Below are 25,700 nucleotides of genomic sequence, written 5' to 3' on the forward strand. Positions count from 1 at the left end.
TTTCAGAAAGGAAAAGAAATGTAGGGACGTATGCCGGTGTTTCGAAAAGAGAGTAGAAACGTAGGGACGTATCCCGGTGTTTCGAAAAAGAAGAAGAAACATAGGGACGTATCCCGGTGTTTCGAAAAAGGAGAAGAAACATAGGGACGTATCCCGGTGTTTCGAAAAAAGAGAAGAAACATAGGGACGTATCCCGGTGTTTTAGAAAGGAATGAGAAACACAGGGACGTATCCCAGCGCTTCGGAAAAGGAGAAGAAACATAGGGACGTATCCCGGTGTTTTAGAACAAAGAGAAGAAACATAGGGATGTATCCCGGTGTTTCGGAAAGAATGAGAAACATAGGGACGTATCCCGGTGTTTCCGAATAAGAAGGAGAAACATAGGGACGTATCCCGGTGTTTCGGAAGGAATGAGAAACATAGGGACGTATCCCGGTGTTTCGGAAGGAAGGAGAAACATAGGGACGTATCCCGGTGTTTCGAAAATGAAGAAGAAACATAGGGACGTATCCCGATGCTTCGGAAAAGGAGAAACATAGGGACGTATCCCGGTGTTTCAGAGTGGTTCAAGCATTGGAACGTATTCCAAATGCTCTTAACCAAAGAGGGAGAAACATAGGGACATATCCCCGTGTTTCGAAAAGGTATAAGCATTGGAATGTATTCCAAATGCTCGTAACCAAATAAGGAGAAACATTAGGACATATCCCGCTGTTTCGGATTGAGTGAGAAACATAGGGACGTATCCTGGTGTTTCGGAATGGTGTGAGCATTGGAACGTATTCCAAATGCTCTTAACCAAGGAGAGAGAAACATAGGGACGTATCCCGGTGTTTCGAATTGAGTGAGAAACATAGGGACGTATCCCGGTGTTTCGAAATTGTGTGAGCATTGGAACGTATTCCGAACACTTTTAACCGAAGAGGAAGAAACATAGGGACGTATCTCGGTGTTTCAGAAAGGAATGAGAAACATAGGGACGTATCCCGGTGTTTCGGAAGGAAGGAGAAGCATAGGGACGTATCCCGGTGTTTTAGAAAGGAATGAGAAACATAGGGACGTATCCCAGTGTTTTGAAAAAGGAGAAGAAAAATAGGGACGTATCCCGGTGTTTTGGAAAGAAGGAGAAAAAACGTAGGGACGTATCCCGGTGTTTCAGAACAAGGAGAAGAAACATAAGGACGTATCCCGGTGTTTCAAAACAAGGAGAAGAAACATAGGGACGTATCCCGGTGTTTCAAAACAAGGAGAAGAAACATAGGAACGTATCCCGGTGTTTCAAAACAAGGAGAGCGTGCATGTAACAGCGCCCGCGGGCCTCGTGCTACAGTTCGGACTCTCGATTTGTGTCACGGTTCTTAATCTGAACCAAAGAGTCCAAATCTGGCAAATCGTTTTGAGAAACAGATTTTTGAAAAAGTAGTGCCAAACATGGACTGCTTTGCCAGATACAGAGTCGCCACCTAAATATTTTTTATGGGAGAATTTAGGAAACCCTGACTCGGTGCCGAAGGCCACATGTCCGTCATCACCGGAGTTGTCTCGGCTCGGGAGCTTGGGTACGATCGGGGAAGGTCAGCTATGAGCACCCCCTTTCGCCCGGTCCGAAGACCGGCCTCTACTAACCGTGATATCCAATTTTGAAAACTTTATGTGTTCTTATCCCGATCATTAGCCTAGAATTACTATGTTATGCGCGCAGCAAACAAGTATAGACCAAATCGCCCAAATTGGAACAAAATATTTCATGTTTGTTTTGAAAATGGTTTGCTACTCGCAAGTAGGCTAAAATGCAGATTTTGCCACCCTCAAGTGGGCTTTTAGAAAAGATGATTTTGCCACTATCTAGTGGGCTTTAAAATTCACAGTTTTAATGTGTTATTCCAATTTAAGCAATTCGACCTCCACCCACAGGCATTCAAACAGTTTATCTCATATAAGCACTTAGCCGCATGGTAAGCATACTGTCATGTTAACATTCACACGCATGCGAGATGCTAAAGCATAAATCCTTACATTGTACTCCGTGCCAAAACAATAAACTAGTTAGCAAACATGCATGTCCCTAGTTCATGTTAAGTGGCTAATGCAACACAGGCAAGGATGCAATTTAGAGTAGGCTCGGCTAACCCTAAAATGGCATATGAAATGCTACAAGTAACATGTATTCAATTTGGAATTGAAAAGTACAATGTAGTTTGTATGATGTACCGAGCCCGGTGCATGTCAACAAATGCATGAATGCACGCATGCATAGCATAAGGTATGCTAAAATAAATGTGCCCTAATCTACCATCATAAGTAGGTAAATAAAAGGGAAGAAAGAAGTGGGATTGGAAAGCATACATCACACGCACGCACACTTATTACAAATATGCCCTCACTCGGAGGGACCAAATAAATATTGCAAATTAATTAACTACGCAAGCTAATTAAATATTACAAATTAATTAATTAATTAACAAATTAACTAATCTAGGAAAACAGGTAAACCGCCTCGGGAAATGCGCCGCCATGCATAGGCTGCCTCTGTTTTCTTTCCTCTGCTCCTCTGAAGGCTACCAAAACCTCAGGACTGCTTCCTTGGACACTGAGGAGTGCCACCGGCTGAGTAGAATTGCCATCGGCAGTGTGGTGTAGTCACCGGCACAAGATGAATCCATCGGCTGCTTGTTTACTGCCGGTCGGCAATATATACTGCCGGTCGGCAAGGAATGTCTGCAGAACCTGCAATTGACAGCAACAGAGTGCAAAGCAAAGCATGGCAGCACAATTCAAGGCATATATGCACCATTCATGTCCCTTATCATGGTAATGACTCAAAGGGGCATGTGCCTCGATTCTCGGACCACCAATCGCGCATTTCCATGCATGATGGCCCAAGGAATCAAGTATGCAACTTTCATGTCAAATGAAATGCAAACCAATCAAACAAACTAAAGCCCAACCTCTATCACATGATCAAGAGGTAAGGCATGCATGCCAATGCAATGCAACCTAGGCATACGAGCTAAGGATGCAACATGCCGATACAAGCAAACATGCAAGGTGAGCATGCAAATAAGCAAGGGATGGTCTTAAACATGAATTAGGCAGCTCTAGAATAGGCCTAAAACAGTAGCCATTAAGTGCTAAAGAGTGAGAGCTAAATGGCATGCACACACACATGCACATAAGGGCCAACACTTAAGCACAAAACGAGCAACATTCAAGCACACTTGAAAGGAGGAATCATGTACTAATTAGCATGCAACATGAGCCCTAAAATCATGTTATAAAATGATGCCAAATCAAGTTATAAATCAAGCCAAAACATGCAACGAGTAGTCCAAGTGTTCAAGGCAAATCAATAATGCATTGAACTACACTTATCATGACCAAACATGGCATGCATTAAACAACTAAAAACAGATTTTTAGCATGTTAAAACAAGGCCAAAGGACTCCTTAGATGGTATCTAAGTGGCCCAAATTCAAAGGCATACACCATGGCCAAAACATGGAGCATTGCAACACATGCTTTCAAAGCATTAAAGAGGCATGCAAGGCAATCAAACAAGCATGGAAATGGGACTGAAATAGCATGTAGGATGATTCCAAATCACCAAAACAATGCAAAGATGGCATGCTACACACGCACATACTCAAGGCCAACAAGCCCAAATACAAAGGAGCTATATAATGCATGCAAAGATCAACCCAAACGATTATGGACAGAGCTAAAACATATCAAGATAAGCACATAATCTTCACAAGACTAAGCCAAAAACATGCTCCAACAAAGGCTAACAACCTAAGGCACATTAAGGCATAAACAAGGCTTTACATGGCAACTATGCTAAACATGCATGGAGTTCCAAAACCAACTTGAAATCATGTTATATTATAGATATATAAGCATGAAAAACAAACCAAACATGCTCAACACACACTCAAGCATAGGCTTCCTTGAGAGGCCAAAATATGCCCTTTTCAAGGACAACAAGGAGAGGGGGTGGCCCTCTCCTTCTTAGGACTTCAAAGCATCATCTTCACCACTGAAATCCCTCAAGATTTCAGTGGTGAAGAGACCTCAACACCAAAATCCCGGAGCTAGCACAAAATGGCTCAAAATGAGGCCTTTTGAGGCCTAAGGGTGGTCAACAACCCTCAAACAACAAAACACTCTTAATAAACAACAAAGAGGGCTTAAAAACAGAACTTTTTTATGTTATACAATAATCACAAAAACAGCTCTAAGACTAGTAGAATATTGATGCAAAAAAAAGGAAAAAAGGGACTAGTTTCTCACCCTTGATGCCTTCTTCAACAAAGATGCTCCAATGGCCTCCTTGAGCTTGAATCCAACACCAAAATTTCAAAACACACTCTTTAGAACCTCAGCTCCAAGAGGAAGGTGAAACACTAGGTGTTTGTGTGCAATAGTAAGGCACAAAACACCTAGTGAACAAAATGAGAGGGAAAGGGAGATAGGTTGTGTATCTAATCCTAACCCTAGGAAAAACCAGAGCTCTCCTCTGTCTTCTCTCCTCAAAAATGTCTAAAGCCTCTTCTCCTTGCCTTTTGAGAGGGCCTCTCTCTATATGCCTCTTGTAAAGCTTACAAGACAAGCTTTGCAAGAGGGAGATCCCTTCATACACGTGTATGGAGGGGAGCAAAAGCAATACAGCTGTCCAAAAATATCTGCAAAAGCAGATGAACAGCAATCGGCCGGCAAAAAATGCCATCTTGGCCAAAAAGAGTGCCGACCGGCACAAAAGAGTGCTGACCGGCAACAAAGAGTGCCGGCCGGCAAACTATATTGCCGGTGGCAGCAAAAACCAGCCGGTGGCATCTAGCCAATGCCGGTGGTGGGTGGGGATGGTCTACAAGCCTCACCCTGCCTTTCCAAGGCAAAACACAAGTGTTTGGTGCAAAACCAGACACTAAACGGTCGAGTTCGGAGATCCTGAGGCAAGGCACGCGAGCCGAGACCTCTGGGAACTCCAAACGAACACAAACAGGGAAGATCACCGTGTGTTCAAACAGTGATGTCCAAGTCTTGAGGACGGTCAAAAATGGGGTGTCTACAGTTGCCCCTCTTTGACAGAACTCGAAAGTCATAACAATGACGGGAGTGAATGTCAAAGCCCAGAGACGACCCATTTTTGACAAGGCCGAAGACTTAGACAAACATACAAGACAAATAAGATATGCGCCCGGAGGCAGGGGCAAGATGCAAGACAATGCACGGAGCCGAGCATAACTTATGATCATGCAAAGAAAGCTGTAATGAAGCAAACATGCGACAGTTTTAAGCTAGCATACCAAACTACACTACAATGCAGAAAGGATGTAAGAGAATTATGGAATTCTCAATACGTCTCACTCGGGAGATACAATATCTGTGCGGCTCGTCTGGTTGCACCAGCTTCAAATGAACCGTACATACAATATCGTGCCTGCAAAGAAAACAAACTTAACAGGTACAATATTGTTAGCAACATGCATGACAATGCAAAATGGATGCAAGACGATATGCAATATATACAAAACAATGTATAAACAATGCAAATGAAGATGCAATGTATTTGAGACAATGCAAGCTACATGCAAAGCATTTGGATCGTGATCCAATCACGAACGGTTCGAAACCACACCTATGTCAAATAGATTGATGGAGGTAACAAGTCTGTCTACCATAGAACGGTCAACTGAACTATGAGTATTGTAGACAGACGCAAGAACAAGTATTGGGTGGAATTGACATAAGTGGGGAGACATCCCGCTGGAGAAAGGACAATGATCCTAATGCCGGATGCAAAAATTACACTACAATGTAATACATGAATATGGCACGCAGGCCAAACCAAATCTTGCTTAGGAAAGGCATGTACACATACAAGCCATGTGTAACACAGAAAAGGTGCCGCAACCCTCAACCAACATATCAACGTGGAATCGGCGCGATACACATGCAGAACTGTGTTTTAACATGAAAAGTAAGGACACATACCAGACCAAGCTCAACCTGGAAAGGCGCAAGCCAAAGGCGGAAGGTGATGCAATGAAAGCATGCAATCTACAATGCAATATCTACAAATATGCAATGGAATGGATATTTACAACATGCATGACAATGCAGTGCAATGCGACCTACTGGGGAAAATGCAGTGGATGCAAGCTACAATGGAAATGCATGACAATGCACTATGATGCAATGACTATGATCGCAACTTTCCCTATCTTACCAACAGGGTGATATACTAGGTTGGTTCAGTATCCAGAATTGAGGCGTAGACATGCCGCCTCAACCTATGGGGCTTCCATACAGATTTCAAGCCGAGGGTAAACCTCTGGGTATTTAAACCAGACTTTAGTCTCGGAACTCCCGAACCTTTGCGTTCTGGGCATAAGCCGTTCGAACTCTAGTTTCCACCGTCCCAGTTGGTCTTCTAGGAACTCATCGCAAACATAGGCAGGTGGCTTTACCAGACCACCGAAAGTCGTTCGGGCACGACAAACACCAAAGGAATTGCACCTTTAGAGGATTTAAGGTCTCCTAGACCGGAATGCAAAATGTATGCATGACAATGCATGTTTTTTTTTTTAAATGCAAATGATATATGAAATGCATGTTGCATGAAATGCGCGACAACACGCGGCTTTCGAGACGCACGACAATGAGAACACTAAAGGTCTTACACCTTCCAAGGATTTAAGGTCTCCTAGACCGTACGTGTTTAAGGTCTCGCCAGACCATGCGTGTTTAAGGTCTCGCCAGACCCTGCGTGTTTAAGGTCTCGCCAGACCGGAAAAAAATACCTGTGCGGTTCGTCTGGTCGCTCCAGCCTCAAATGAACCGTACATACAATACCGTTCCTGAAAAGAAAATAAACTTAACAGGTACAATATTGTTAGCAATATGCATGACAATGCAAGAATGAGGCACGCATGCCGTATGGAACGTAAGTTGATGCAAATGAACTCATATGCCGAAATAAAAACAACGTGCACATCAATGCACCGGAGGTTTCGCACCTCCCAGGGATTTAAGGTCTCCTAGACCGTACGTGTTTAAGGTCTCGCCAGACCGTGCGTGTTTAAGGTCTCGCCAGACCGTGGTATTGCACGACGGTATGATGCGCAAAATAGCGCAATGCGTTAGGCAACGCGAGTGCACAGGACAGTGCGATGGAATGCATGCAAAATGCAATGAGATGCGCAAAATAGCGCGAAATTTGAAATGCACAGAACAGTGCGATGCGCAGAACAGCGCGAGATTTGAAATGCACAGAACAGTGCGATGCACAGAACAGCGCGAACAATTTTGAAATGCACAAAACAGTGCGATGCACAAAACAGCGCGAACAACTTTGAAATGCACAAAATAGTGCGATGCGCAGAACAGCGCGAACAACTTTGAAATGCACAAAACAGTGCGATGCGCAGAACAGCGCGAACAACTTTGAAATGCACAAAACAGTGCGATGCGCAGAACAGCGCGAATGTAAACTGCACAAAACAGTGCAATGCGCAAAATAGCGCGAATGATAAACTGCACAAAATAGTGCGATTGAGGTGCGCAAAATAGCGCGAATACATGCAATGCACAAACAAGTGCAATTGAGGTGCGCAAGATAGCGCGAACAAATGCAATGCACAAAATAGTGCGATGCGCAAAATAGCGCGAAGGAAATGTGATGCACAAAACAGTGCGATGCGCAAAATAGCGCGAAGAAAATACAATGCACTAACAAGTGCAAGTAAGGTGCGCAAGATAGCGCGAACAAATGCAATGCACAAAATAGTGCGATGCGCAAAATAGCGCGAAGGAAATGTAATGCACAAAACAGTGCGATGCGCAAAATAGCGCGAAGAAAATACAATGCACTAACAAGTGCAAGTAAGGTGCGCAAGATAGCGCGAACAAATGCAATGCACAAAATAGTGCGATGCGCAAAATAGCGCGAAGGAAATGTAATGCACAAAATAGTGCGATGCGCAAAATAGCGCGAACAAAATGTAATGCACTAACAAGTGCGATGCGCAAAATAGCGCGAACAAAATACAATGCACTAACAAGTGCAAGTAAGGTGCGCATGATAGCGCGAGTGAATGCATGTTCTATGCAAATGAGGTGCATTTTCTATGCAAATATGGAAGAGTGCATTTTTCTATGCAAGAGATACGAGCATTTTCTATGCAAGAAACAGGAGCATATTCTATGCAATATTGAAAGCAAATTCTATGCAATATTGAAAGCAAATTCTATGCAGAATCGAAAGCAAGCATATTCTGTGCATGAATCATAACGATATGCGGCACGCATGTCACAGAAGTGTATACGAAAGTGCACATTCTATGCAACGGAAGGGTATCAAACATGTACTCTGGTGCCTCCGATTTATCTTTCGGAGGACTTTGTAATACGCTCAGCTCAAAAGGGGACACCCTGTTTATGTTGGCAAGAGATAACATCTGCTGCTGCTTTAATTGCCATTCTGACTTGAAGCAGGCTTACACTTGGGGTCGAGATACACTCATACTCCAGAGAGATGGTGAGGCCTGAGAAGGTGCACCTGGAATGCAGTCTCGGATCTTGCCAAAGCTGGAACACCCTAAGATGCTCCGAATTTTCCTTTTTCTTTTGCTTTGCAGTCTGGAACCTACATAGCTTCAGATAGGTCTTTGTTCTACTGTTCACACTTATCGGGGGTGGACCCTGCAGTTTTATGAAAGAACAAATACTGTTTTGCACAAATGTGGAGAATGGCACAGCACTCTGAGCACAAGATGATTTTTGAAAATTGAGAAATGAGTTCTTAACCGGGTATTGAGCCGACGACTGGCCACAGCCAAAACGACTCGACAAGGGAAAAACAAAGGTAAACAACCTAAACACATCGAGTAACACTCGAAGCGACTCAAAACAAGAATCGAGACAGACAAAATAAAAACACAAGACTCAAATGTGCACATGGAGCCTGTTTCCCCGGGTATTGTTTCCCACCCTTTCTCATTTGTGATTCTCACATCGCTCGGCCCTCAGGCTCTGTTTTTTCTGAAAAAAAACCATTTTCCTCACTTTTTCTCTCAACGCACATCTCTCTATTCTTTAATCTCTCATTTTTCATCCCTCCCCTGGGTGGTTGATGGATAAGCTGGAAATTGTGGGCTCTTGCCCCTGGTATTTCGCTAGACTCTTGTTCACAACAGTAAGTTTCTCCCATAGAGGGGTTGTGCTACAACTGGGTGTGTAGCAAATCTGCAGCTAACATCGGTTGATGATGCCCTGCTGGGGAGTTTGGACGTGGTTAGATCTGTCCAGATGAGGGAGTGGAACATCTCGATCCGTTCCCGTCCGTGCTTCGCACTTGACTTGATTCCTCGTTGCTTGGAGGATGAGAGATCTTTCTGCCCTTTGTTGTTGACTTCAGTTGTGCCTTTTTCTGGCAGGTAGAGTGTCCTTCTTGGCAAGTGCATTGACAACGGGGGAAAGACAGGAAGCCTGACTCAACTGTGCCCCTAGTTCATCATTTTGACCATTTTTTGTTTTGGTTTTCTACTAAAACAATTTTGACCAATATGAGAGTTAGATTAACATACTTGTTCGATTTTTGATTTGAAATCATGCAAGTTAGGCTATGAGCACTGAAAATTTTCCTTTTTTGGGTCCAAGAAATGGTCCAGATTTTTGGAAAAAATGGAACAATTTTCGAGAAAATTAGTCAACCTCAGTAAAAATTCTCAAAAACTATTTTTGCAAACGGCCGATGCTTAACAAGCACGGAACCCACTCTTGAGACGCACAACCTCGGATTTGGACAAAAATTGCCCTCTTGCTCGAAGAGAGCTGTATGGCAACGGAAAGTTGCCCCTTGTTTGGACGGCACCGCAGCGCATTGAATGGCAACGGAAAGTTGCCCCTTGTCTGAATGGCACCGTAGTGTATTGTAATCAGTCCTCAGAGCGACGATTGCAACCGAACTCCCGGATACAGAAAAGACAAAGATGACTAGAACCATCATATGGACACAGTTGAATTTGAAGTGTTTTAGGGCTGGACTTCAGAATGAAGTTGCCTACGTATCCCAAAGATGGGAATCAAGCCTTACGTAGTTCGGGGTTAAGGTACACTCGGGTATTTAACCTCTCCTTTTTAGGCTCTAACTTTTGCCAAGGCGCCCGATGCGGGTTTTCGACCTTGCGAGCTTTGTTTTTCTTTTCTTTTCAATTCTTTTCAATTCTTTTCTTTTCACTTCTTTTCATTTCATTTCCTTTTTTTATTTTCTTTTTTTGTTCTTTTCTTTGCATCTTTCTTTTTTGTTCTCTTTTTTTTCTTTTTGCATTTTTTTGCTTCTTCTTTTTTTTTGTATTTTTCTCTTGCTCTAACTTTTGCCTGGGTCGCCCTTCCGGGTTTTCGGCCCAGCGAGCCTCTCAAAGGGTAAAAGCATAGTTTGGTCCATGCCAAATGGTTGTAGGATTTTGAAGCCATCCGTATCCAGGAGAGTGGCTGTTGATTTGCAAGAGGACTCATCTTCGGCTCTTCGAGCACGTCTGACATCTTTGCCCCTAGTTTGAAGGGCACTTCCGTTCTAGCTTTGCAAGCTTCTTCTGATGAGGTCTAATCTTCTTGATCTGACTTTCTTGCCTCTTGTCCGAGGGCTGCTTCGAATCTGGCCACACAGGCCTTATATGGCGGTTGACCATTGAACATTCTGAATTTAAGTCCGAGGTTTGAAAACAAATGGACAGAATCTTGAGGCTGAGAGCGATCCTAGGCTGCACAATCTCAAGAGCGATTCCACACAAGTCTTCACAGGACTGCGCAAAACATTTTTCGAAAGTTTTTAAGAAAGCGACAAATCGCTCGCGCTGAAGACAGTGTGGGACCAATCTGGATCAAGCCAGGATCCTTCTCAGTACTCACATTAACAAACATGATCTCATTCATTAAGGGCTTAGCACGCCTCTCTTTCCCTCAGATGATCAAAATTTTGCAAATCCCGAGGAATTCCTTCCTCTTCGTTTTCACCGCAGTGTTCAAAAAAAAAAAAAAGTTTTGAAAAAAACTTAGGTCGATACAATGATTTCAAGGCACAGAAAAGGCAGGCGAAGAGCATTGTCATTCCATTCAATACTTCTGGCACAACTGGCATACGGCAGAAGCAAACACAAGAGTGTGAAAATCACTGCTGTCCATTCAAATCTGTTGGCATAACTGGCTCCAAGGCAGAAACAGACTCAAAAGAAGGCAAAAAGACAAACACAAAACAAAATAGTGATATCCGAAGTAACACCCCCGGAATCACCCGACTTCTGCACAACAAGACTGACTCGATACAACAAGACAGACTCAACAGGACTGACTCGACACAACGAGACAGACTCAGAACAAAACCACAAAACTGACTCAACACCAAAGTCAGAAACTACAAAAACCAACATTCGCAAATGCTCAAAACAGTGCGTGCCACACGCCACATCTGGAGTAAACTGAGTGCCGCCCACAGGTGGTTCATCCCCTGATCACATATCCGTACTATCCCCCGAGTTCACTGATCCAGTGGTGATAGACTTTTCTGAGTTGGTGCGACGATGACCTCATTGTCAATCAGATCTTGTATTTCGTGGCGAAGACGGAAACACCTATCAGTGACATGGCCAACTTGCTGATGAAAGGCACAGTACTTGGCCGGATCATGGGAGGAAGGAAGTCTATCTGGCAGTGATCGCGGCTCCAGGGGTTTCAGATCCCCCTCCTTAATCAGGACCCTCAAGGCCGCTGATAGAGACATGTACAGTGGTGCGAACACCCTCTGGCCTCGAGGTGGGTGTTTTGAGGTTTGTGGAGTTTCGCTGGATGCACCAGCAAAGGGATTGGCAGGCGTTGACTGGGTTTGCTGATCGTTTCCGAGCACGGGATTAGGGCTGAAGGGAACATTCCTGGTACAAAGGCCCTTCTCCCGGCTTGCCCCTTGATTCAGAGTGCTCTCATTCTGAGTGGCGAAAGTGTCATCCACAGTTTTTGTGACAACCGCAAGGACTGGCTCTTTGTTCAGTCCCCCAGCTTTCAAAGCCTCAATATCCCACCGAAGGTGTTCATGGGGACCAATACCTGCTCCTACCTTGTTCTTACCAGTCGCTTCCACTTTGTCAAGAGATTGGCCTTCTTCCAATGCAACCCGTCCCAAAGTTGGGGAGCCTTTAGACATGAACTCCCTGGTACGTGATGTGGTTGATGATGGAGCTAAAACCCCAAAGGCCAGATCTGCCACAGTTCTCTGAAGATCTTCGATCATCCTCATTAGTTCAAATGTAGTAGGCTCGCGAGCCTGGTATAGCTGGGAGGCCCAGACCGGGTGCGCAACAGGCAACCTGGGCGAATGTGGTGCACCACCATCGATCTCGCCCTGCAAACTGATTCCTTGACCTAATGTGGCTGTCATAACCACAGTCTCTTCTGAATTCTGCGCCATCATAAGTCCTGCCTCAGCAAAGGGGAGACACTTGCTATTCTGTATCAACTTTGCGACTCTCTGAACCCTTGAAAGGAAAAAAACAGGCAGCATTTCAGCCCAAAACGGATCAAACACGGGTGTAGCCGAACAACTATACCCTACTGCTGATCACTGTTCCCAAAAATCACTGTTCCCAAAATACTGAATCTGATACCCGCAGATAACTGATTCTCAATTACTGATCCCCAACAATACTGATTCTGGTGCCCTCGGGCCTGATACTCAAATGTGCAAACTGGTATATGCATTCCTGTAGAGATACACTCTAAAAGCACATAGCAAGTAAAGAGAGCCAAAACACCCCTATGTTGGGGTAGGGTTTCCCTGTCCTATTTTGTTAGGAACTAGGGTTTCACTACGCACACAGCGGTTTCAAACAACCTAACATCGGGTGAGTAACCTGTCCTAGTTTGGAATGGTCACTATGGATTTCGATATGCACTAGGTCGAATGGTCAAAAAGGGTGCCCCGGTAAACCGGGGTTTGTGTTCCCATGCTGTCAGAGCCCATAGCCGGTCAGCCTTATGGACATGCCTTGACAAGACAAGCCTCCGGCAAACCGTTCAGGAATGGCAGATGGCAAACACTGTGTTCCTAGGCGCACCAATGCACATGCAATGCAAAGAAACACATAAGTGAGATCAAAACAGGATATCACGAGTTCGAGTCAAGCTCTCTAAAATCCCCAGCAGAGTCGCCAGAAACTGTAACAGCGCCCGCGGGCCTCGTGCTACAGTTCGGACTCTCGATTTGTGTCACGGTTCTTAATCTGAACCAAAGAGTCCAAATCTGGCAAATCGTTTTGAGAAACAGATTTTTGAAAAAGTAGTGCCAAACATGGACTGCTTTGCCAGATACAGAGTCGCCACCTAAATATTTTTTATGGGAGAATTTAGGAAACCCTGACTCGGTGCCGAAGGCCACATGTCCGTCATCACCGGAGTTGTCTCGGCTCGGGAGCTTGGGTACGATCGGGGAAGGTCAGCTATGAGCACCCCCTTTCGCCCGGTCCGAAGACCGGCCTCTACTAACCGTGATATCCAATTTTGAAAACTTTATGTGTTCTTATCCCGATCATTAGCCTAGAATTACTATGTTATGCGCGCAGCAAACAAGTATAGACCAAATCGCCCAAATTGGAACAAAATATTTCATGTTTGTTTTGAAAATGGTTTGCTACTCGCAAGTAGGCTAAAATGCAGATTTTGCCACCCTCAAGTGGGCTTTTAGAAAAGATGATTTTGCCACTATCTAGTGGGCTTTAAAATTCACAGTTTTAATGTGTTATTCCAATTTAAGCAATTCGACCTCCACCCACAGGCATTCAAACAGTTTATCTCATATAAGCACTTAGCCGCATGGTAAGCATACTGTCATGTTAACATTCACACGCATGCGAGATGCTAAAGCATAAATCCTTACATTGTACTCCGTGCCAAAACAATAAACTAGTTAGCAAACATGCATGTCCCTAGTTCATGTTAAGTGGCTAATGCAACACAGGCAAGGATGCAATTTAGAGTAGGCTCGGCTAACCCTAAAATGGCATATGAAATGCTACAAGTAACATGTATTCAATTTGGAATTGAAAAGTACAATGTAGTTTGTATGATGTACCGAGCCCGGTGCATGTCAACAAATGCATGAATGCACGCATGCATAGCATAAGGTATGCTAAAATAAATGTGCCCTAATCTACCATCATAAGTAGGTAAATAAAAGGGAAGAAAGAAGTGGGATTGGAAAGCATACATCACACGCACGCACACTTATTACAAATATGCCCTCACTCGGAGGGACCAAATAAATATTGCAAATTAATTAACTACGCAAGCTAATTAAATATTACAAATTAATTAATTAATTAACAAATTAACTAATCTAGGAAAACAGGTAAACCGCCTCGGGAAATGCGCCGCCATGCATAGGCTGCCTCTGTTTTCTTTCCTCTGCTCCTCTGAAGGCTACCAAAACCTCAGGACTGCTTCCTTGGACACTGAGGAGTGCCACCGGCTGAGTAGAATTGCCACCGGCAGTGTGGTGTAGTCACCGGCACAAGATGAATCCATCGGCTGCTTGTTTACTGCCGGTCGGCAATATATACTGCCGGTCGGCAAGGAATGTCTGCAGAACCTGCAATTGACAGCAACAGAGTGCAAAGCAAAGCATGGCAGCACAATTCAAGGCATATATGCACCATTCATGTCCCTTATCATGGTAATGACTCAAAGGGGCATGTGCCTCGATTCTCGGACCACCAATCGCGCATTTCCATGCATGATGGCCCAAGGAATCAAGTATGCAACTTTCATGTCAAATGAAATGCAAACCAATCAAACAAACTAAAGCCCAACCTCTATCACATGATCAAGAGGTAAGGCATGCATGCCAATGCAATGCAACCTAGGCATACGAGCTAAGGATGCAACATGCCGATACAAGCAAACATGCAAGGTGAGCATGCAAATAAGCAAGGGATGGTCTTAAACATGAATTAGGCAGCTCTAGAATAGGCCTAAAACAGTAGCCATTAAGTGCTAAAGAGTGAGAGCTAAATGGCATGCACACACACATGCACATAAGGGCCAACACTTAAGCACAAAACGAGCAACATTCAAGCACACTTGAAAGGAGGAATCATGTACTAATTAGCATGCAACATGAGCCCTAAAATCATGTTATAAAATGATGCCAAATCAAGTTATAAATCAAGCCAAAACATGCAACGAGTAGTCCAAGTGTTCAAGGCAAATCAATAATGCATTGAACTACACTTATCATGACCAAACATGGCATGCATTAAACAACTAAAAACAGATTTTTAGCATGTTAAAACAAGGCCAAAGGACTCCTTAGATGGTATCTAAGTGGCCCAAATTCAAAGGCATACACCATGGCCAAAACATGGAGCATTGCAACACATGCTTTCAAAGCATTAAAGAGGCATGCAAGGCAATCAAACAAGCATGGAAATGGGACTGAAATAGCATGTAGGATGATTCCAAATCACCAAAACAATGCAAAGATGGCATGCTACACACGCACATACTCAAGGCCAACAAGCCCAAATACAAAGGAGCTATATAATGCATGCAAAGATCAACCCAAACGATTATGGACAGAGCTAAAACATATCAAGATAAGCACATAATCTTCACAAGACTAAGCCAAAAACATGCTCCAACAAAGGCTAACAACCTAAGGCACATTAAGGCATAAACAAGGCTTTACATGGCAACTATGCTAAACATGCATGGAGTTCCAAAACCAACTTGAAATCATGTTATATTATAGATATATAAGCATGAAAAACAAACCAAACATGCTCAACACACACTCAATCATAGGCTTCCTTGAGAGGCCAAAATATGCCCTTTTCAAGGACAACAAGGAGAGGGGGTGGCCCTCTCCTTCTTAGGACTTCAAAGCATCATCTTCACCACTGAAATCCCTCAAGATTTCAGTGGTGAAGAGACCTCAACACCAAAATCCCGGAGCTAGCACAAAATGGCTCAAAATGAGGCCTTTTGAGGCCTAAGGGTGGTTAACAACCCTCAAACAACAAAACACTCTTAATAAACAACAAAGAGGGCTTAAAAACAGATTTTTTTTATGTTATACAATAATCACAAAAACAGCTCTAAGACTAGTAGAATATTGATGCAAAAAAAAGGGAAAAAGGGACTAGTTTCTCACCCTTGATGCCTTCTTCAACAAAGATGCTCCAATGGCCTCCTTGAGCTTGAATCCAACACCAAAATTTCAAAACACACTCTTTAGAACCTCAGCTCCAAGAGGAAGGTGAAACACTAGGTGTTTGTGTGCAATAGTAAGGCACAAAACACCTAGTGAACAAAATGAGAGGGAAAGAGAAATAGGTTGTGTATCTAATCCTAACCCTAGGAAAAACCAGAGCTCTCCTCTGTCTTCTCTCCTCAAAAATGTCTAAAGCCTCTTCTCCTTGCCTTTTGAGAGGGCCTCTCTCTATATGCCTCTTGTAAAGCTTACAAGACAAGCTTTGCAAGAGGGAGATCCCTCCATACACGTGTATGGAGGGGAGCAAAAGCAATACAGCTGTCCAAAAATATCTGCAAAAGCAGATGAACAGCAATCGGCCGGCAAAAAATGCCATCTTGGCCAAAAAGAGTGCCGACCGGCACAAAAGAGTGCTGACCGGCAACAAAGAGTGCCGGCCGGCAAACTATATTGCCGGTGGCAGCAAAAACCAGCCGGTGGCATCTAGCCAATGCCGGTGGTGGGTGGGGATGGTCTACAAGCCTCACCCTGCCTTTCCAAGGCAAAACACAAGTGTTTGGTGCAAAACCAGACACTAAACGGTCGAGTTCGGAGATCCTGAGGCAAGGCACGCGAGCCGAGACCTCTGGGAACTCCAAACGAACACAAACAGGGAAGATCACCGTGTGTTCAAACAGTGATGTCCAAGTCTTGAGGACGGTCAAAAATGGGGTGTCTACAGTGCATAACAATGCAAGTGGAAAGTGCGTGACAACGGAAGTGAAAAGGTGCATGACAATGCAAATATAATGTGCATAACAATGCAGGTGTAACAGTGTATAACAATGCTAGATAGATGTGCATAAGAATACAACAAATGGTGTGCGTAACGATGTGATGAATGTGCAACTTCAAAAGCGCGTTTGAAACAAAATGCCGAATAAGGAAATACAAGCCTTAACGAGACCAAATCCAAACGCGACCTCCGATTTACCTCTCGAAGGGGTTTGTAACACACTCCACTTGAAAAGGGTACACCCTGTTTATATTGGCGAGAGATAACATCTGCAGCTGCTTTTAATTGCTATTTTGACTTGAAGTAGGCTTAAGCTTGGGGTTGAGATACACTCATACTCCAGAGAAATGGCGAGGCCTGAAAAGGTGCACCCGGAATGCAGTCTCGGAATTTGCTGAAGTTGAAACACACTAAGGTGCTCCAAATTTTCCCTCTTTTCTTTTGCTTTGCAATCTAAAACCCACATAGCTTCAGGTAGGTCCTTGTTTTACTGTTCACACTTATCGAGGGTGGCCCCTGTAGTTTTATGAAAGAACAAATACTTGTTTCGCACAAATGTGGAGAATGGCACAGCACTTCGAGCACAAGACGATTTGATTGAAATTGAGAAATGAGTTCTCGATCGGGCATTGAGCCTACGACTGGCCACAGCCAAAATGACTCGACAAAGGAAAAACAAAGGTAAACAACTTAAACACATCGAGTAACACTCGAAACGACTCAAAACAAGATTTGAGACAAACAAAACAAAAGGCACGACATACAGACGTGCACAGGGAGCCTGTTTCTCCGGGTATTGTTTCCCACCCATTCTCCGTTTGTGATTCTCACATCACTCGGCCCTCAAGCTCGATTTTCCTCTCAAAACCCTTTTCTTGCTTTTTCTCTCAGCGCACATCTTTCTATTCTTTAATCTCTCATTTTTCATCCATCCCCAAGGTGGTTGATGGATAAACAAGAAGTTGGGGGGTCTTGCCCCTAGCATTCCGTTAGATTCTTCTTCTTGTTCACAACAGTGAACTTTCTCCCACAGAGGGGTTACAATGCGACTAGACGCGCATCAGATCTGCAATTAACATCGGTTGACGATGCTCCACTGGGGAGTTTGGACGTGATCAGATCTGTCCGAATGAGGGAGTGGAATACCTTGCTCCATTCTAGTTCATGTTTCGCACTTAGCTTGATACCTCGTTGCTCGATGGATATGAGAGCTTTCAGCCCTTTTCTGTTAGCTTTTGCTGTGCCCTTCTTGGCGAATAGGGTGCCCTTTCCGGCAAATGTGTTGAAAATGGGGGAAAGACAGGAAGCCTGACTCAACTATGCCCCTAGTTCATCATTTTGACCATTTTTTGTTTTTGACTTTTTACTAAAACAATTTTGACCAACATGAGAGTTAGATTAACATGCTTGTTCGATTTTCTGATTTGAAATCATGCAAGTCAAGCTATGAGCACTGAAAATTTTCCTTTTTTGGGTCCAAGAAATGGTCTAGTTTTAGAAAAATGGAATAATTTTCGAGAGAATTAGTCAACCTCAGTAAAAATTCTCAAAAACTAATTTTGAAAATGGCCAATGCTCAACGAGCACGAAACCTACTTTTGAGATGCGCAACCTCGGATCCATAACAATGGAAAATTGCCCCTTGCTTGAAGAGAGCTGCATGGCAACGGGAAGTTACCCCTTGTTTGAATGGCACCGCAGCATTGGCAACGAAAAGTTGCCCCTTGTTTGGATAGTACCACAGCGCGTTGTAATCAGTCTTCACAGTGAAGCTCACAACCAAACTCTCGGATACAGAGAAGGCAAAGATGATCAAAACCATTACATGGACACAATTGATTTGGAAGTGTTTGTGGCTGGACTTCAGAATGAAGTTGCCTACGTATCCCAAACATGGGAATCAAGCCTTATGTAGTTCCGGTTAAGGTACACTCGGGTATTAACCTCTCCTTTTATGCTCTAACTTTTGCCAAGGCCGCCCTTTCTGGGTTTTCAACCTTGCGAGCTTTGTTCTTCTTTTCCTTTCAGTTCTTTTCATTTCTCTTCTTCTTTTTTCTTTTTCATCTTTTCTTTTCATTTTCTTTATTTTCATTTTTTTTCTTTTTTTGTTTGTTTGTTTTTTTTGTTTGTTCTTTTCTTCATTCTTTTTCTTGCTCTAATTTTTGCCTGGGTCGCCCTTCCGGGTTTTCGGCCCAGCGAGCCTCTCAAGGGTAAAAGTTAAGCTTTGTCCATGTCAAATGGTTTTGAGATCCTGAAGTCATCTGAATCCAGGAGAATGGCTATTGTTCGCTGATGATGTAAGAGTCCATCCAATAGGGAGTTGAATTTGCCCCTAGTGTTGCGGATAGGAACTCAGTTGTTCTTCAGCAATACTTTTTTCTTTCCTCCCTCTGGGATTTGGCATTCTTGCCGGTCTTCATTGATTTGCAAGATGATCCATTTTCGGCTCTTCAAGCACATCTGACATTTTTCTGCCCCTAGGTCGAGGGCTGCTTTGAATCTGGCCACACAGGCCTCACATTGCGGTTGACCGTTGAACATTTTGAGTTAAGGTTCAAGGTTTGAAAGAAAATGGGGGTCGAGTCTCGAGGCTGAGAGTGATCCTAAGCTGCACAATCTCAAGAGCGATTCCACACAGGTCTTCGTAGGACTGCGCAAAACAATTTTTTTGAAATCTTTTAAGAAAGCGACTAATCGCTCGCACGGAAGACAGTGTAGAACCAATCTGGATCAGGTCAGGATCCTTCTCAGTACTCATATTAACAAACATGATCTCGATCATTAAGGGCTTAGCATGCATTTCTTTTTCTCAATTGATCAAGTTTTGTAAAAGCTGAGGAATTCCTTCCTCTTCGTTTTTATCACAATGTTTCGAAAAAAGTTTTGGAAAACTTAGGTCGATGCAATGAATTCAAGGCACAAAAAAAACACAGCTTCTAGTCAAATACTGCCATCTCATTTAGAATTTCTGGCACAACTGGCACACGGCAGAAGCAAACACAAGAGTGTGAAAATCATTGTTGTTCCATTCAGATCTGTTGGCGTAACTGGCTCCAAGACAGAAACAGACTCAAAAGAAAGTAAAAAAGACAAACACAAAACAAGCAAGTGATGTCCGAGGTAACATCCCCGAAATCACCCGACTCTAACAAAACAGGACTGACTCGATACAACAAGACAGACCCGACTGACTTAGTATGAAAAGACTAACTCAATACAAAACGACAAGACTGACCCAATACCTAAGTCAGAAAGCACAAAAACTAGCATTCGTAAAATGCTCAAAACAGTGCGTGCCATACGCCACATCCAGAGTAAACTGAGCGCCGCCCGCAGGTGGTTCATCCCTCGATCACATCACATTATCCCCTACAAGTTCACTGATCAAGTGCTGATAGACTTTGCAGGACCTGGTGCGGGGATGACCCTGTTGTCAATCAAATTTTGTATCTCATGGCGAAGACGGACGCAATTGTCGGTGTCATGATCGGTTTGTTAATGAAAAGCACAGTACTTAGTCGGGTCATGCTTTGGAGGGAGAGGATCGGGTAGAGGCCGTTATTCCAACGGTTTCAGATGTCTTTTCCTGAGTAGGACCCCTAGGGCTTTAGACAAAGGCATATAGAGTGGGGTGAAAACCCTCTTGCCTCGGGGTAGATAGTCTAAAGTTCGGGGGTTTGAAGTAGATGTACCAACAAAGGGGGTGGCTGTTCTTGGTGTGGTAGTAGTGACCATGCCCACTTCGGAAGATCTTGTAGCTGCATCACCACTGGTGGTCGCATTCGAACTACGGTTGAATGCCCTCTTGGGCTGCTCCTTCTCCTGGTCAATGAGGCCCTATTTCATAGCGTCCTCGATCTGTACTCCTATCTCATGCAAATCTGAAAAGGTAGGGAAGGGGAGCATAATCATTTTCTGCATTAGTTTGGGTTGGAGGTTGCGCACAACCATCCGTATTTGATCCTTATCCGTTGGCCTAATGGTCATCATTGAGGCCTTGGCCCTCCAGCGAGCCATGAATTCTGAGAAGCTCTCCTTTGGCTCTTGGCAGGTGACTTTAAGGTCACGAGTTGTGACCTTAATCTGTGCGTTGTAGGAGTATTGATCACTGAAGGCCTCAGCCAACTCTTCCCAATTCTGTTTCACAGAGTTCTCCAATTTTGCATACCAGATTGCGGCTATCCCAGACAGGGTCCGACTAAACAATGATAGCTTCTGCAATCTGGTGATGCCCATCGGCCTTAGTATGTCCGAAAACAGCCGCAAATGTACCATGGGATCCCCAAATCCATCAAAGCAGTCGATGTGCGGCATCTTAAACCTGTCCGGTAGCGTCACAGCCGAGTCTGTATACCCGTCTTCAATGTCAGGAATGGAGTGGGCCCCCTGAGACTTCTTGAACAATTTCTCAAGCTTGCTCACTTTCAATGTTGTGGGGTCCGTCTCGACATCAAAGGGGGGGTCTGGTAGGTTGGTGGGCGTTTTAGATAGTTGGGGTAAAACTGGGGGCGGAGCTGGCCCTGTTGGAACGTCCGTAGCTTCCTAGACATTAGCTGTCTCCCCGAGTGTTGGAACTCTTGGTGGGGGAGGAGCCTGGTGTGAAGTAGATACTCCAGTTTGCTGCTCTAACCTGGCAATTGTCTCTGCCTGTTGGGCTATGACCACAGCCTGTTACTTGGCGAATTTTGCTTGACGGACAGCGTCTTGCTGAATGGCTTTCATAGTATCCTGGAGTTGGCGCACCATCTCTTCCAGACTCGACATATTGTTCTGATCTAACTGAGCAACCGGTATACCTCCCTGAGGTAAAAACACTCAACCCAACTGCGCACAGGTGAGATGGATAATGACCGCTGATTCGAAGACTGTTGAACTGATGATCTGTGCCTGATTGGCGTTTTTACCCTGTTTCTGGCAAAGGAACACTGATTGCCCTTGAATTGAATCTCTGACCTGACAAAGTCTATCAGCACAAGTCCGATGAACCTCGGGGGATATCGGAGCCTTCTAAAGCTATGGTTCCAGGACTACCTTGCAAAAGGGAAAACAGAGAGCATCTCAGCCTGATTTCACCATAACCCATATGAGCAAAGCTGAATGAATGTGCCCCCCTACAGAATTCTGCCCAAAATACTGCCTGTAAACTGATACCCTCAGGTAAAACTGATTCCCCAAATACTGATGGTGATGCCCGCAGGCCTGTTACTTAGACTTGCAAACTGTTATGCGCATTCCTTGTAGAGATACACTCTAAAAGCACATAGCAAACAAATGAGAGCCAAGGCATCCCTATGTTGGGGTAGGGTTTCCCTGTCCTATTTTGTCAGGAGCTAGGGTTTCACTACGCACGCAGCAGTTTCAAACAACCTATAATCGGGTAAGCAACTTGTCCTAACTTGGAATGGTCACTATGGATTCCAAATATGCACTAGGTCGAATGGTCAAAAGGGTGCCCCGGTAAAAATCGGGGTTTGTGTTCCCATACTGGCAGAGCCCACAACCGGTCAGCCTTATGGTCATGCCTTGACAAGACAAGCCTCCGGCAAACCGTTCAGGAATGGCAGATGGCAAACACGGTATCCTAGGCGCACCAATGCACATGCAATGCAAAGAAACACACAGTGTAGTCAAAACAAGATATCATGAGTTCGAGTCAAGTTCTCCAAAGTCCCTAGTAGAGTCGCCAGAAACTGTAGACGTCCCCCGAACGTCCCAGGGGGGAGAACCCCGTTCTGTTCATATTGGGTTGACTACAGTTCGGACTCAAATTGTAACAGTTCTCAATCTGAGCCAAAGAGTCCAAATCCGGCAAATCGTTTTTGAGAAAAATAGATTTTTAGAAAAGAAGTGCCAAACATGGACTGCTTTGCCAGATACAGAGTCGCCACCTAAATATTTATTTTGGGGGAATTTAGGAAACCCTGACTCGTTGCCAAAGGCCACGTGTCCGTCATCACCAAAGTTGCCTCGGCTCGGGAACTTGGGTACGATTGGGAAAGGTCAGCTATGAGCACCCCCGCTCGCCCGATCAAAGATCGGCCTCTACTAACCATGATATCTTGTTTTTGAAAACACATGTGTTTTTATTCCAGTTAATTAGCCTAGAATTACTACGTGATGCGTACAACAAAACAAGTATAGACTAGATCGCCTAATTTGGAACAAAGCATTGCATATCCATTTGTTTGAAAATGGTTAGAGATTTGCTACTCGTAAGTAGGCTAAAATACGGATTTCAATGAATTATTCCAATTCAAACAATCCAACCTTCACCCACAGACATTCGGGCAGTTATATCACATAAGCAATTAGCCTCATGGCAAGCATGCTGTCATGGCAAACACTCACACGCATGCAAGGATGCTAAAGCATAAAAGCTTACCTAGTACTCCGAGCCAAAACAGAAACTAGTTAATAATCATATGCATGATCCTAGTTCATGTTAAGATGGCTAATGCAACACAGGCAAGATGCAGCTACAATAGGCTCGGCTAATCTATGGATGGCATATGATGATGCTACAACTAGCACGTATTCAACTTGAAATTGAAATACAATACAGTTAGTATGATGCGTCGAGCCCGGTGCATGCAGGACAAATGTATGGATGCACGCATGCATAGCATAAGGTATGCTAATTTAAATATGACCTAATACTAACCATCAAAAGCAGGTAAGTAAAAGGGAGAAAGAAGTGGGGGTTGGAAGACATGCATACACGCACCCACACTTATTACAAATTCGCCCTCACTCGAAGGGACCAAAAGAATAATACAAACCGAATAAGTAATTAACTACTCTAGCTAATTAAATATTACAAACCCTTAATTAATTAAACAAATTAACTAAGCTACTAAAGCAGTAAAATAGCCTCTGGAAGAGGGATGAATGCATGCTCGGATTGGCTTCGCTCGGAAATCCATTGCCATGACACATGTTGCCTCTGTTTTCACTGTTTTGCTCCTCTGAAAATTGCACAAGTCCCAAAGTACACTCTATGGACACTGTGGAACACCACCGACCAAGGGGAATCACCAACGGCCAAAGGGAGTTGGTCATCGACCAATTATGGAGCTCTCGACCACAAATATTTGGTTGGTCGGCAGTATAGATGGTCGGTCGGCTAAAGATTCCTGCAGAAACCTGTTTTGACAGCAGCAGAGGGCAAAACAAGGCATGGCAATGCATTTCAAGCAAATGTGTGCACCAACACACCCCTTATCATATTTATGACTCAAAGGGGGATGGTACTCGATTCTCGGACCACCAATCGCGCATTTCAATGCGTGATGGCCCAAGAAACCAAGTTGTGCATTTTGATTTCAAATGACATGAAAACCAAATAGACACATAAAGCCCAACCTCTATCATACTCAATTCAAGAGGCAAAGCATGCATGCTCTATGCAATGCAACCTAGGCATGGAAGCTAAGTATGCACCATGAACATGAGGGCAAGCAATGCAAACATGCAACATGGACAACACACAAACATGTAACAACATGTTAAGTGGCTAAAAGAGAGAATACATGCCAAATGCATTACAACCTAAGCATGCAACAACATGTCATATAGCTCAAGCAATGCAACAAAATGCAATATGGCTAAGCATGTGTCAACAATGCAAGTAATGAGCATGCAAAACATCATGCAACCAAAGCATGCAAACATAAAGCAATGTAACAACATTCGAGCAACATGCAAAAGGTGGACTTAAACTAATATGGACAAGCCTCAGCCATGTCCAAAATCAGTGGCCAAATGCTATGGAAATGAGGTCAAATTTGCATACAAACATGCATGCAAACATGGTCCAACGCTTAAGCATCAAAGAGACAACTTTTAAGCACACTTAAAAGGAGATGAACACGGACATATGGCATACATATCAAGCTCTGAAATGGCATGCTAAATGATTACAAAATGACTCAAAAGCATGAAAACACTCATGTAATTCATTGTTAAGGACTCAAGCACTAAAGCTAGTGAAATGCAATACACTGTAAACATGCAAAGCGATGCTCGAATGATGAAACCAGCCCCAAATAGTCCCTATGCAGCCCAAAATAATGCTAAAACATGTATGAAATGTAGCCAAAATAAGCTAGCATGCTTGGCCAAAACAACATGTAACATAGGCTAGTAAGCATGATTTACACTACACCTATATGAAGCATGTGAGAGCTCATCAAACCAGCTAAAAACAGTAACATGGTATGTCAAATAAGCCCCAAAAACCCATGGAAACAAGGTCCATGCATGCAAGAAAGATGTGTTCCTTTGAAAGGCCAATAAGAGGGTTACTCTACACATGCAACAAGGACACTTAACATGGAAAAACCAGATCTGGAAATGACTTATGGGGGTCCTAAAACCCACTGAAAAATTCTGGAAATAAAGCTTGGAAGCTTGCAAATAGGAGCTCCTTTGTAAGGCCAAAAATGCAAGTAATCAAGACAATAAGGAGAGGGGATGGCCCTCTCCTTCTTAGGACCTCAAACCACCATCCTCACCACTGAAATCTTCAGTGGTGAGGAGGCCCAAACAAGGTGGTCCCGAAGCTCACCAAAAACACACAAAAATGAGGCCAAACAAGGCCTAAGAGGGGGTAAATGACCCCAAACACAAAAGTGACCTTAATGACGTATCTTAAACACAAAAAAAAA

Source organism: Camellia sinensis, chromosome 5 (genome assembly GCF_055761805.1).
Source record: "Camellia sinensis isolate YWXY chromosome 5, ASM5576180v1, whole genome shotgun sequence".
In the NCBI taxonomy this organism is placed as follows: domain Eukaryota; kingdom Viridiplantae; phylum Streptophyta; class Magnoliopsida; order Ericales; family Theaceae; genus Camellia; species Camellia sinensis.